Source organism: Condylura cristata, unplaced genomic scaffold (genome assembly GCF_000260355.1).
Source record: "Condylura cristata isolate star-nosed mole 26May11 unplaced genomic scaffold, ConCri1.0 scaffold00026, whole genome shotgun sequence".
Taxonomy (NCBI): domain Eukaryota; kingdom Metazoa; phylum Chordata; class Mammalia; order Eulipotyphla; family Talpidae; genus Condylura; species Condylura cristata.
In genome coordinates this window covers 18,080,794-18,094,962 of record NW_004567127.1, presented here as the reverse complement: position 1 = coordinate 18,094,962, position 14,169 = coordinate 18,080,794, and the positions used below count along the sequence as shown (strand labels likewise).

At 40.3% G+C, this 14,169-nt stretch overlaps 1 protein-coding gene and 1 pseudogene across 1 annotated transcript in view; both read right to left on the bottom strand.

The window, feature by feature from the left end:
- Window positions 1-14,169, bottom strand: part of ALG14 (ALG14, UDP-N-acetylglucosaminyltransferase subunit) — a 73,048-nt gene that overhangs the window by 28,525 nt on the left and 30,354 nt on the right. The gene's annotated exons all lie outside the window — the stretch shown is intronic.
- LOC105854081 lies at window positions 6,797-7,203 on the bottom strand (annotated as a pseudogene).

The following is a 14,169-nucleotide window of genomic DNA, read 5'->3' as shown; positions in this document are numbered from 1 at the left end:
AAAAAAAATTAAAAAAAAATGCAGCAATAAGAAATGAACAAATTAATTAAGAAATGGGCCAAAGATTTTAAGAGACACTTCATCAAAGCAGATATATAGATGGCAAATAAGCATATGAAAAGATTCTCTTGCATCACATATCATATTAGGGAGCTAAATTAAAACAACAATGAGATACCAGTACCACCCATATGAATGGCTAAAATCCAAATAGCTAACCAGAATTAGAACAGAATTAGAATTCTGTCATTCATTGCTGGCAGGAATGCAAAATGGTATCCTCACTTTGGAAGATAGTTTGGCAGATTCTCACAAAACTAAACATAGTCTTATTATATGAGCCAGCATTTATATTTCTTAATATTTACCCAAAGGGATTGACAACTTGTGCCTGTACAAAACCTGCATATAGATGTTTATATCAGCTTTATTCACAATTGCCAAAACTTGGGAGTAGCAAGATGTCCTTCAGTGGTGAATGAATGAATATCTAAGCTATGGTACATGTAGATAATGGCCTGTTATTCAGCATTAAGAAGAATGGGCTATCAAATCACGAAAGGACATGGTAGAACCTTCAAAGCATATTACTAAGACAAAGTGCCAATGTGCAAAGGTTACATATTGTATGCTTGCAACTAGATGACATTTTTGGAAAAGGCAAACAAATGGAGACAATGAAAACATCTGCAGTAGCCAAGGCTTATGGATGGGGGGATGAGTAAGCAGAGCACAGAGATGACACTCAGTGCAAGCAGTGAAAGTGTTCTGTGTGACACTATGATATGGTGGATACATGCCCTATTCATTTTCAAAGCCCATAGCCTGAAAAGCACCAACCGTGACTGACAGTGTAAAGGAAGGACTTTGGGGGTGGCTCTATGTGAATGTAGGTTCACCAGTGGTGATAACTGATGGGGGGAAGACATCTGTTAACATTATCAACATGAAGCAAAGTCTTAAAAGATATGTTAGTCTCCAAACACTACTTTTCTAGTTCACTGGCACAGCAATTTAGGAAGGCCTTGGAACTGGGTGATCCGTAACTTCTTACTACTCTTCTAGCACACTGGCAGTGTGTACTCACTGATAAGCTTGAAGGTCTCAGGTTTCTCACTGGATAAACACCAAGTAACAGGTTTTTTAACTTGTTGCCTGCTCTATTGCCCCAACAGGGCAGTTATCATGTCCCTAAAAACCTGGAGACTAAGCATTGACTTGGCCTCCTTGTGAATGAAAGTTCTTTCAGACATCTGTTTTCAGACTAGGGAGGTTTCATGTCATTTTGAAGATATTCTCCTTTTATGGGGATATTCACCCCGATATCAAGATGGTGTTTCTCTGACAACACCACCTCTCTGACCAACTTTTTTTTTATCTAATTGTTAGGATCAAACAATTATGGCAGTTTTTAAGGTCTATACCATGAGGCTATTGCTGCAGCTTGGGAAGACAGTGATGCAATTCTGGAAGGATCATAACACTTATGACTGAAGCAATCCCCTTGCTTGGGCTCAGGGTGATATCAGCAAGGAATGGGTATTTGATCTGGCAAGTAATTTTCTTCACAGTCAGCTTATCTACAATTCCTAAAAATTTTTCATCTTCTTTTATACTAGCATTTTTAGATTCATCACTCCCTTGAGCATTATATAACAAATAATGTCTTTTGAATCATGTAAAGCCAGCAAATTCAAATCATAGTTGGATAGTCTGTCTTTCAACGTCGAAAAGCAAGCTTTCTGCTTTGGTTGTGATCGTGATGATGCTGAGAAGAATCCACTTCTGCATCAAAAGGTTCTCCACTTGCATAACTTTAGTCACCTTTAATCCATTTCTAGGCCAATCATGCCATGTGGCCTGTTATTGGAACATTTGCAGTATATTTGGTATGGCCAGGGACCATCAGGAACAAATGAACAGAAGTTCAACCTAGCACAAGGGCAAGTGATGCCACTGAGGAACAGTGAACAGGAGATGAACGAGGCTGCTACCAACGTAAAGTACTAGAATGCTAGGGTGGGTCTGATGCCACCAGACTAAAGAAACATGCTGGCCACAACTGCACCACTGCACAGAAACATGAGGGTCCACAGCTGACCGAGATGTCATCAGGCAGCAAAACTGCAATAAAAGATTTACAAAATAATAAAATTTGGTATATGTAACTTCAAGGGATAGGTTCATATTTTAATCAGCAAAATCTTGCTCTAATATCTGGGTTTCACGATTGTAGGAAAGGGCATTAATTCTATACCACTAGTTTCTTCTTTACATTTTAAAAGGACAGGCTTATTAGGAAAAGAAAAAGAGAGGCACCTGCATGATCACAGGTGAGCAAGAGAGTGCTGTCTACACTGAGTTTCTTCAAAAATAAAATAAAACTTCAGTGAGTGACATTTCCTTTAAGAATCAGGTGGGTACTTAGCAAAATGACACCAGAGGAAGACCTGAGTTCCTGAGGCTGTTGTATTTCCTAATCCTGTGCAAAGGGAAGAGACTTTTGGGAGTTTTTAAAGGACTTAAATTTATTTATGCATACAGAACTGGGATAGAGGCCAGAGGTGTGGGGTGGGGGATAAGAGGACTCACCAGAGACAGAGTGGGGAGCAGAACAGACATAGATACTGAAATACACTGCTGAGGGGAGCAGCATGTGGGTCAGGAGAGGTCTGCCACGCCTTGAGGGTCACTCCCTGGCTGGTGATCAAACTCATGCTGAAGTGGCTATGGCTAGCCTTTAACCCACTGCACTACCAGGAAGGGCCTGAGCTTTGGGGGTTTTAAACTTGCCTGAGCACCCTCAGAAGAGGGGCGAACTACGTTTCTGCACTCTTTGATAACTTAGCGAACACGGCACATGTCGCTGGCAGGAAAGGAGGGTCAAGGTAATAAAGCGCCCCCTGAGCACCACTCTCCTGTCAGTGGGAGGGAAAAGAGCGTGGTCCAGGGGAGATTTAACTGACTAGAAGAGAGGCTCTGCAGTGCTCTGGAGGGAACTGGGACAAGGAGCTGCTCATTTTTGCCAAGGTCCTTCCAGTTTCTTCCAATCCTTACTAATCTAAGACTTGATAAGCTCCAACGGGGAGAACAGAGAATTGTTTTTGTTTCTTAAAGGGCTCACAATCTAATTGGGGGAGGAAGATAATGGGAATAAGATGATCAGAGAACAACTAAAAAGTAACTATAAATTCAGGAGGCATTTGTTCACAGGAGGGAGGATCTGGATGAAGTGATAATGCAAGACAAGGCTCACAAGAATTTTCCAGAAAATGAGGGGGTGAATTAGGTAATTATGTCAGGAACATGCTGATGAGTTCCTCATCCCTTGAGGGTGCATGGTGTAGATTCAGGATGGCAGGGTGGTCTGGCTTCCACATCTATACCCCGTTGATCACTGACCCGGCTGCCTCAGTGGGTATCCACCACTCCGGCACAGCTTCATGTGCGTTCCTCCCGAAGCTTCATGCTCAGTGGAAAGGGTGGCCTCCCTTGAATAGAATGGCCTTCCCTAAATAGAGACAGTCCATTCTTTGGTCAAGGGAGTATGAATAGCTGCGCTCCCCTGCTAGAATCTCCAAACAAGCTCTTGCAAAGGGCAGATTCAGAGGATGACCTTGAATGGTGGCCCAGTGGGAGAGAACAGAGATACAGTGGGAAATCTTGACCTAGTGCTTTGGGAAAGGTTGGAGCCTGTGTTGAAAACATAAGAAGGCCAAAAGAAAAAAATGAACAGAGAAGCAAATAATCTTTGGTTGTTTTCATGCCTCAAGTGGCTTACTGTGGCATGAAAATCAACATGAAAACACATACCACATTATTCAGGCTAGGCAATGTGCAGACATTCCTTGGTCTAAGTTTAAAAATATTTATTAACTCCTTGCTAGCCTCTCAGTTTTAGGAGAGGACATTGATCCTAGTGACAAAGCAGAGAGGGAGAACTTACAAACATACTATTGAGGTTCCTCATGCTAACTAGTTACACCCATGTGAGGCCATCAGGCAGGCAGGATGGTTTCCATTCTATAGATGAGGAAGACGACAGCTATGGAAATGAACAGCTCACTTACGTTTGCCCAAATATTAGAATGTCAGCCCTAGATTCTCAACCCCAGCAAATATGTTATACAAGTCCATTTCTTCCATCCTAGGTAGAGAGTAAACTCTTAGTTATTACCATTAGAGAGGCGAGAGATCTAGGATGTTTCCTTTGCAGTGTGACTAGGAAGAGAGTCTGAGCTGGGAGTAGAAATGAGCAGAGGGTGATGGACCAAACACCAGGGCCTTCTTAAAGAAAGTACGTGGGAAATGATGTTGAGAAGATGACATCCTTAAAGATGGCTTTAAAAAGAATCCCAGTGGGAAGGCAGAGGTGTTGAGTGAGTATTGAGAGAAAGAGAAAATATGAAAAGGGACAAGAGACAAATCCGCTGAGAATAAATAGGGCAGGAGGGAGAAGGGTAACCAAGCTTTTGAACATGTGTAATGGGTGGGGGGGTGCTCCTTCAATAAATCAGAAAGACTCTAAGACATGAGGCACCATCATAATTCAAAAAACAGTTTGTGAGCATCCACTCCATCTAAAAACTATGAGGTGCAGGAGCTTCAGGGAGCCTTAAGTCATTTGGGGAGGAGGTGAGCAGCAGTTAGCAGTTTCGAAGGGCAGAGAATGACCTTCCTGGTCAAATGGTCTGTAAAAGCAAGGGCATCTGACATCTGCTTCTTCCACGGTGGCTTCTTAGTCTCCCCACTTGATAGGGAGAAGTTGAGAGAGGTCAACTGTAGCTCATTATTGACTAAGTTGAGAGGACAATGAAAACCTCCTGATTCCCTCCATGGCATTTTTTTCCTCCTGTACCACACCTGTGTTCCACACTAAGGTTTAAGAGCTGCAAACCAGAGAAAAAGATATACTATGAAAATTTGAGAAAAGACAGGTAAAGCAAATGCAGAGGAGGAATGAGTGAGGAAATTCATTTAGCAAAAACTGGGGGGTTTTCTTCTGTAACCTCAAGCCTAGAAGCTTACCTCATCTAGTTCCCACAGAGAGGAGTGGAATCCACACCTCTACTCACTTCCATTCTCCACCCCTCCCAATTCTGTTCTCCATTGGATGTTAACTTTCTCTTCCTGTGTGACTTCACAGAGATGAATCATGGCTCCTTGAAAAGCTGAAACAGGAAAGCTGGCTTAGGAAAAATAAAATAGCAAAAGGCCAAGTCCGCTGAGCTGCTGGCACTCCTTCCACTAACAAAACGTAGCCACTAAATACTGTATTGTGTAAGCAAATCTTTTTGAAAAATAGCATCTGGAGCTTAGAAAATGTGGACACAACTGATGTGAGCATGCAACACCTGTCTTTAGAGAAAGGTAATTATTTAGCCCACAGAGCAACCTGTTTTCACAAGAGGTCAGCCATAAACAGTTTTTAAAAATTCCTTTTCAAAGATTTGTATAAATGGCTTAAAAGGCCTATCAGGAAGACCAAGAATACAAAAAAGTACCTTGTTCACAAGTAGAATTTGCTGGCTTTTGCAAGTCTACAACTGATCCCACTGGAGATTTCATTCTTCATGGTAGAATACAGAAATTCCAATATCGTAAACATCTGAAACTTATAAGAGTGGTATTCACATCTCTTAAAAGGAATGACCAGTCACAACATAGTCCCTCTGCAATGCAACAGGGAATTTCTTTTAAAGAAGGTGTGATGCCAACTCAAACTCTAACCTGTTTCTGCTCAGACCCTTTTACTCCTTTGAACAAGAACGCTTATATATATCCTGTATGCCACAGCATTTGAAAATTTGAAGGTTTGCTCATTCCTTTTAGTACATCTATGGTGATCACAGTTTCTTCATCTCTGATTGCAAGATCTTTTTGCAGAATATTTTCATATTTACCCTTGTGGCTTAGAGAAAATCAGAGTTTACCCCTTTTACCTTGTGTAAGTTTCTCTAGAGGCTGAGGAGCACTGGGCTGCTATAAAGTGCTGCTCTGGTAAGTGAAACCTCCAATCTCTTGCTCCATAGAGAGAAGTGATTAGCTTTCTGTAGTTGTTTCATTTCATATATGTCTAACACTAGGAAAAGAAATCCATTACATATTCATGCCAAAAACCAAGAATTATACCAGGCGGTTAAAGAAAAGGAAATCACCAAAATGCAAACTAAAGCAAAAGCACAGAGGAAATGGTAGCCTAAAAAGTTAGTTTGACCCAGTGTCTTGAGGTGGGCAAAGGAAAAATTCAAGACAGACTATCAAGATAATGGCATTTGGTCTCCAGAGGCTATTAGGAAACATTACCTAGCTTTCATTTTTTTTTTCTTTTTGCCTTAATAAAGTAAAACACCTCAAGTAGTTTCATAGCAAGTAGGCATTTAAGTAAAACAACTTTTTTCCCCACCAAGTTTTTATTGAATGCTTAATGGAACATGTCAACTTGGGCAGCAGGCTAAATCTGCTATAACAGAAGACTAATGTCTAAAGACTAACATTTCCTGTAAACTAAACAGCCAATCCATAAAAGCTTCTAATGTAATAATCCTCTCAGAAAAATCTGCACAATCAGCACAGATATAGATAAAGTCACTGTAGAATCTGTCTTCCTCTCTCTTTTTTTTTTTTTTGGAAGATTTATTTTTATTTATTTATGCATATAAGAGTTGAGGATGTAGACCAGAGGTGTGGGGGGAACGGGGTGAGGGTGGAGGCAGTTAGTGGTGGTGAAAGGATTCACCACTCATGCTGTAGTGCCTGGTGATGGCTTGATAGGGCTGAGAATTTAACCCCTACATCACCAGGGAGGCCCCTCCTGCTCCTCTTTGCCAGCACCCACAAGGGCCTTGGCAGCCCCCCACTATCTCCATTCCATTCTGCCTTCCCCTAGTTGTTTTCTTAAGTCTCTTCTCAAACAGGCCATGTCTTGCAAGTCTATGTTGGGGGTCATTTTTCTTTGCATCACCCACGGAATTGCAAATCAGGTCAAAGCCAGTTGTCTTGCCACCTCCAAAACAGGCTCTGGATCCTAATACAGAGATGGCATCAGGGCTAGTTTTGTACATTTTAGTGAGTTGTCCCCAAATTTCTGTCTTAAGAGGCTGTTGCTGTCCCAGGGTGAAGGATGTCTGTGACCATTTGTTTCTGCTGAGGCAGTCAATTAGCTACAAACTCCCTGGTCTGGATCCTTACTGTGTCATTCATGGTGGCGATGGATCGTTTGGCAGCCGGGGAGGAAAAGTGAGCTAAAACAACTGTTGAGAAACATGTTTTGGAACAAACAGAAGTGCCAGGTGCACAACACTGTGAATGTACTACATGTCACTGAATTGTATACTTCACAATGGTTAGTTTATGGTACATGAACTTCACCGTGATTAAAAAAATAATAAAGCATGAAATATTCCGTTTAAGGTGAATGAGAAACTTGCAAGTATTTAACACTTCAAAAATGTGCTATTCAAAAGTAATCTTTAGATGAGTTCCAGGGTTTCAGCAGGTACAAAAGTTAATTGAAGAGTAGTTACACAGTGGGGTTTTTTCTTCCTAATAGATTTTTTCCACCCCACTTCAAAGCTGGAAGCAGTCATGACTAAGTTCTAATAGTTTTTCTAACTCCTTCAGGACCTATCTCTCCCCTCTCTGACTTTTTTCCTTCAATATTTATTGTACTCCTACAGGCCCCAAGCACTCGAACAGGTGCGAGGATTGCCACAGTAATACAGCTTATTTTTCCTCAAGAAGTTCCCCGTCTACATTCAAAACCTATCAACTCTCCAGGCTACTTCCATAGCAACTCCAGCCCCACAAATCTCCAGGTCTTTCACCATCCTGCCTGACAGAGCCTGCAGCAAGCTCTCGAAGCCCTGTCATCCTATGTTCCTTTATTTGTGTTCCCCTCCTTCCTTTTTCCCCCTCAGACAAAAGGGAGTTTCTTTTCATAGTTCTAAAAAAGAGTCATTTTACTGATTTTTCAAATGCTATGAAAATAACACTATTCTGTCTCACATGAAACTTTCAAAGAGGCACTAGGGTTCTGGGAATCACTTATGTGTTTAAGTTGAAATCCAGATTTATTTTTCCTTCCCTTCATCCCATCCCCTGTTCTCACTGTGACACCAACGCCTCCCACCACCCTTTCCACAGGGTCAGGTCGCTCCAAGTTCACAGCCTATGACCATACATCAGTCTTTTCTTTGAAAAAAGCTTTGTTTCTTTCAATCATGCTCCCTTTATCTTACTCTCTCAAGCCAAATTCTTTTTACTCCAACTTTTGTTTTTGTTTTCACTGTAGCTACACTAGTTTCCTTAGGAAATCAGGCTAAGTTTCACCTTGAAAGGAAGTGGCCCCCTTAGACCAGACTGCGTAAGTCATGAGCTAGAAAGAATAGTAGCCCTTTCTGAGAGGGACGCAGGCAAAGGAAAGGGGAGTGAAAATGGCAGCAGAGTCACGCTGGCGTCTGTGGAGAGGAAAAACGTAATGCCTGCCAAGTGGAAAAAAGATCAACTTAGAAAGGAAAGAAAAATCACTTTCAAGTTTCAGAGTCTCCTAAAATGGTGACAAAAAAAAAATCATCCAAGGCCATTCTAAGTGATGATACAGTTTAATTTTGATGCAGATGCTGTGCTGAGGTCACTCGAAATGCGAGACAAAGCCAAGACGCGTCAATGGAATACCTCATCTGTCACCCAGCCAACATGCCGGGCACAGCTGGTAATCTTACCATGCAGCTGGGAAAAACAGCTTGTCAATCATAGGAAACCAGAAACATAGGAGGACTGTCACATAAAATCCCTTCTCACAGAGTGCCCTGACCATCGTCAGCCTTGTCTAAGTGCACGTACAATAGAGAGCTGCCTTTTCTGTATCTTCAGGCGGGTTGCTAACTTTACAGTGAAAGGGGAAACACAACTGGGAAAAAGTCAGCCTGGCACTATTTAAATGCATTTGGGGGAACTGGGCAACAGGAGCATGGGAAGTAAACAAACTTAAATAAGTGGTTCCCAAGTCTGACTTCATTAATCTTGGAAAACATAGAGCAGTAGACCAGGATGGCCTAATTGCTTCTTATTTAACTTGGCTTGAAAAAAATCTTATTCTCCCTTACCTCCATTTGTAGATAGGCATCTTGGACCATCTGGCCTTTTCTTTGTCTAACTAGATTTCCTTTGAACATGTTATAAAGGTTTTGATCACCAAAAAATATAATACCAGATGAAGGTCATTATACAAAGAGAATCAAACCAACAGGAGTTAAGGGGAAATGCAAAGTCCCTGAAGGGTTCTGGCATAGCAAGGAGAAGTTAATTGACTCCTCTTAATGTTTCAAACACACGCCAATCAATAGGCCTTTAAAATTTTTATATACTATGCAAACAGTGGTGATTCCAGTGCCACCCAGTTTGTGGTTCACCACAGAAAATACCTGGTTTTAAAAAAAATCACAGTATCTCATTTATAGACAATAACTCACTACCCATGAACTTAGACATTTCACAGCTCAAATTGGGCATGGGAACATGGAAAAAATAGCTAAGTACAATAATGGCTTTCTTTCATACAAAGCATGAGTGTACATATAAAAAATAAAACGAAATTCGTCATGGCGAATTAAACCAGCTTCAGCTTCAGGTGAAGAGGCAAAGTATTTGGGCTCAAATGGTTAACTTCTTTCAAATTCGTTTTATGTGTAGAATCTGAAATTTATGTTTACTTGATTAAAAATTAAATTAGGGGCCCTCCCTGGTGGCACCGTGGGTTAAAGCACAGCACTAAGAAGCTTAAACCACTTCCGCATGAGTTCGATCCCTGCCTGCCCCGAGGGGATCCACATGGCGCAGCAGATCTCTCCTGACCCGCCTGCTGCTCCCCTCAGCAGTGTACTTCCTCCATCTGCCTGTTCTGCTCCCTGCTCTGTCCCTGGTGAATCCTCTCACCCTCCGCATCTCTGGCCTATACCCCAGTTCTGTATGAATAAATAAATCTTAAAAAAAATTAAATTAGGTTTCAATTTGAGTATTTCAAGTTGGAATGAAGCCAGTTATCAAACATTGTAGACTTAGGAAATCCTTCTGTTTTTCTCAGACTCTTAAAGACTCTTAAAGCCTGAGCAGAGTACCAGTTTAGGGAGTGGGTGTTTTTGTTTGTGTGATGACTCATATCAGCATTCATTCATTTATTTTCAAGTCATTCCACAAATATGTAGAAGCACTTTTCTAGAAAGGGACCATGGGAAACACAAAAATATATGGCCTTTACCCTCAAGAATTTGAGAGATCATCCTCTCTCCCCCTTACTTTAGTTTAATGCGCAACCTCACAGACTAAGACTTTTCTCAAGACTTTTTCATCTCCTTGAAACAAACTAATTTTTCCTCAGGAGCATATTTTCAAGAGAATGAGACCAGCCTACTCATACACTGACTAGTTTTAGAAGAAACTAAAGAAGACACAGCAGTGTCTTCACAGCAGTGAAGAAATCTTTGGGTTTTGATATGGAAAACAGTGAACACTATGGAGTATTTAATATTCATATTACTGTGGGATTGAGGTGTAGAGTCTAGTAGGGGAAAAGGTCAACAAGGAACATGAAGGGTCAAGATCAATAGGATTATTTAGACATGGCTTTAGGATGGACTAATGATGTATCTATCATGTCTCTCACAGCTATCAAGAAACTATTAAATAGAAAATAAGCAACAATATAAAGAACCCAACATCATCAACCAATAGAATCTAAAAGACAATTACAGACACTCCACACAACAATGGCAAATATACATTGTTTTTAAACACCCATAGAATATTCACTAGACCAAATCTTATATCATAAAACCTTAACCTACCTAAAAAAAAAGCACATTCCCTAACCACAATAGATTCAAACTAGAATGCAGTAACAGAAAGATGATAGAGAAAAAAAAAATCTCCCAAGTACTTGGAAATTAAACATGGTACTCTAAATAATCTGTGAGTCAAAGAGAAAAGTTTCAAGACATTTTAAAAATACCTAGAACTGGCCCTCCCTGGTGGCGCAGCGGGTTAAAGCACTGCACTGAGAAGCTGAGGCCACTTCCGCATGAGTTCGATCCCCGCCTGCCCCAGAGGTGACCACATGGCGCGGCAAACCTCTCCTGACCCGCCTGCTGCTCCCCTCAGCAGTGTACTTCACGGATCTGCCTATTCTGCTCCCCACTCTGTCTCTGGTGAAGCCTCTCACCGCCCCTGAGTCTCTGGCCTGTACCCAAGTTCTGTATGTACAAATAAATAAATCTTAAAAAAAAAAAATACCTAGAACCAAATAAAACTCTAGCCTATCAACATTTGTAGGAGAAAACTAAAACAGTGCTGAAAGGAAAATTTATAGCACTAATGCTTGCATTAGAAAAAGAAAGATCTTAAATCAATAATCTAAGACCTGACCTTAAGAAACTAGGAAAAAAGGAAAAACTGACCCCAAAGTAACTATAAAATGATAATAATAAAGGGCAGAGAAAACAAACAAAAAGTAGATTCTTTACAAAGATCAAATAAAATTGATAAGTCTCTAACAACACTCTTACATATACAGGCACAAATTGCAAATACCAGAAATAAGAGAGAAGCTATAACTACAGACCTGAAAACTATAAAATAAGACAATAAGAATGTTTCTAATAACTCTTTATACAAACATTTGGCAATTTAAATGAAATGGAACGATTCCTTGAAAATTACCCCTACACAAATTTACCCAATATGAGGTAGAGAATGTGAATAATGCTATGACTAAAGAAATACATAACTAAAGAGTTTGTGAAAAAGAACTCTTCAGAACCAGATGATTTCACTGGGGAGTCTTACCAAACATTTATAGGAGAATTAAATAAAGTCTAAACAATCTCTTCTAGAAACAATGAGGGTAAAATACTTTCTAATCATTTTATTTTACTTTTTATAAAGATTTATTTATTTATGCATATAAGAACTGGGGCGATAAGCCAGAGGCATGGAGGGTGAGAGGATTCACCAGAGACAGAATGGGGAGCAGAACAAGCAGATCCACTGAAATACACTGCTGAGGAGAGCAGTGGGAGAGACAGAAGAGGTCTGCAGCGCCATGTGGGTCAGCTCCCTGGACACTCCGAGATCGGCAATGGCTAGCGATAGCTTGATAATGCTGTCTTTATTTAACCCCTGTCCCACCAGGGAGGCTCCTAATCATTTTATAAGGACAGTATTACTTCAACACCAAAACCAGGCAAAAATAATCTAAAAAAAGAAAGCTAAAGACAAATATTCAGCCTGAATATCATAAAATTTCTCAATAAATAAAATCCACGTAAATCTATACATAAAAATATTATATAGACCCTCCCTGGTGGCGCAGCGGGTTAAAGTACAGCACTAAGAAGCTTAAGCCGCTTCCGCATGAGTTCGATCCCTGCCCCGGAGGAGATCCCCATGGCGAGGCAGACCTCTCCTGACCCGCCCGCTGCTCCCCTCAGCAGTGTACTTCATCCATCTGCCTGTTCTGCGCCCCACTCTGTCTCTGGTGAATCCCCTCACCTTCTGCATCTCTGGCCTGTACCCCAGTTCTGTACGAATAAATAAATAAATCTTAAAAAAATATATTATATAATTACACACCATGATCAGGTAGGATTTACTCCAGAGGTACAAGGTTACTCAAGATTTGAAAATTAATCCATGCAATGTACCATTATGAATAGGATAAAATCACTTGGTTGTATCAATTGATACAAAAAAAGCATGTGAACAAGTTCAATATTCATGAACAAAATAGGGGAGATAGAAATAGAGGTTGTGATGATTAATGTGTTGGCTATGGGAGGCCCAGACATTTGGTCTATCATTCGGGGTATATCTGTGAGGATGTTTTGGATGAGAAAACATTATAATTAGTTGACTGGGTAATGAAGATTGCCATAATGGGAATGGGACTTATCCAGTCAAAGATCAGAAAACAACAACAAAAAACTGAGTAAAAGGGGACTTTCCCCTCCTCCCGTATCATACGTGTGTGTGTCTCTCTCTCTTTCTCACATACACACAGTGCTCAAACATGCACATGTCCCCTCTTTCTTCTGGTTCAGTTTTTCTGGAAAGCCACAATACAGGAAGAAAACTTTCTTAAGTTGACAAAAAGTACCCATAAAATAACCTATATATAATGTCACAGGTAGTGGTAAAATATAGAAACCAAAATTAAAACACTGTAACATTCATAATTAGTAATTATTCTTAACAAGTGAAATATCAAGATAGTAATTTTTAAAAAGACATACATGATCTATATGCTGAAGATTTTATACTTTTCACATAGTGTAAGTTCTTTCATATTTGTTGGGCGTCCGTGGTGGCCTAGGGCCTAAGTCTCCTCTCTGTCACCACAAAGGTGAACCTTTGTCACCACTGTAACAGGTGAACTACATCCCTGGCCAGGGAGCTGACCCACATGGCGCAGCAGACCTCTCCTGTCTCACCTGCTGCTCCCCACTGCGAGGTATTTCAGTGTATCTGCTTGTTGTGCTCCCCACTCTGCCTCTGGTGAATCCTCACACCCCATCCCCTCCCCTCTACCCCTGCACCCAGTTCTTTTATGCTTAATGATCAAATCGTATATTTCCTCATGATGATATTACATGATTTTCTGGAATGGGAAGTTGAATATGAATTCAATTAATATTCCAGGTCAATTTCATGAGCAGAATTCTTTAATAAGATCATTCTTCCTTATTTTTATTGTTTCCTTTGAGTTTAGAAAATGTTTTATTTTGGAAAATATACATACATTAATTTTGAAATATTTCATTATTCAATTAGGTCAGTTTGCTGCATTTACTATGAAAATGAGCACTTTACTTGAGCTGTTTGAATATATTTTCAATTTATGAAATGTGATTTTATGATTTATAAAATTTCTATATTTTGAAGAGTTAATATTTACTGTATCAGAAAAATTTACTGACTGATTTTTTTTAAAGATATATTTATTCAAGAAGGAACATACCTCAACATGATAAAAGCCATCTATGATAAGCCCTCAGCCAATATTATCCTCGACGGAGAAAAGCTGAAAGCCTTTCCTTTGAGATCAGGAATAAGACAAGGGTGTCCACTATCACCACTGCTCTTCAACATAACACTGGAAGTTCTAGCCAGAGCAAT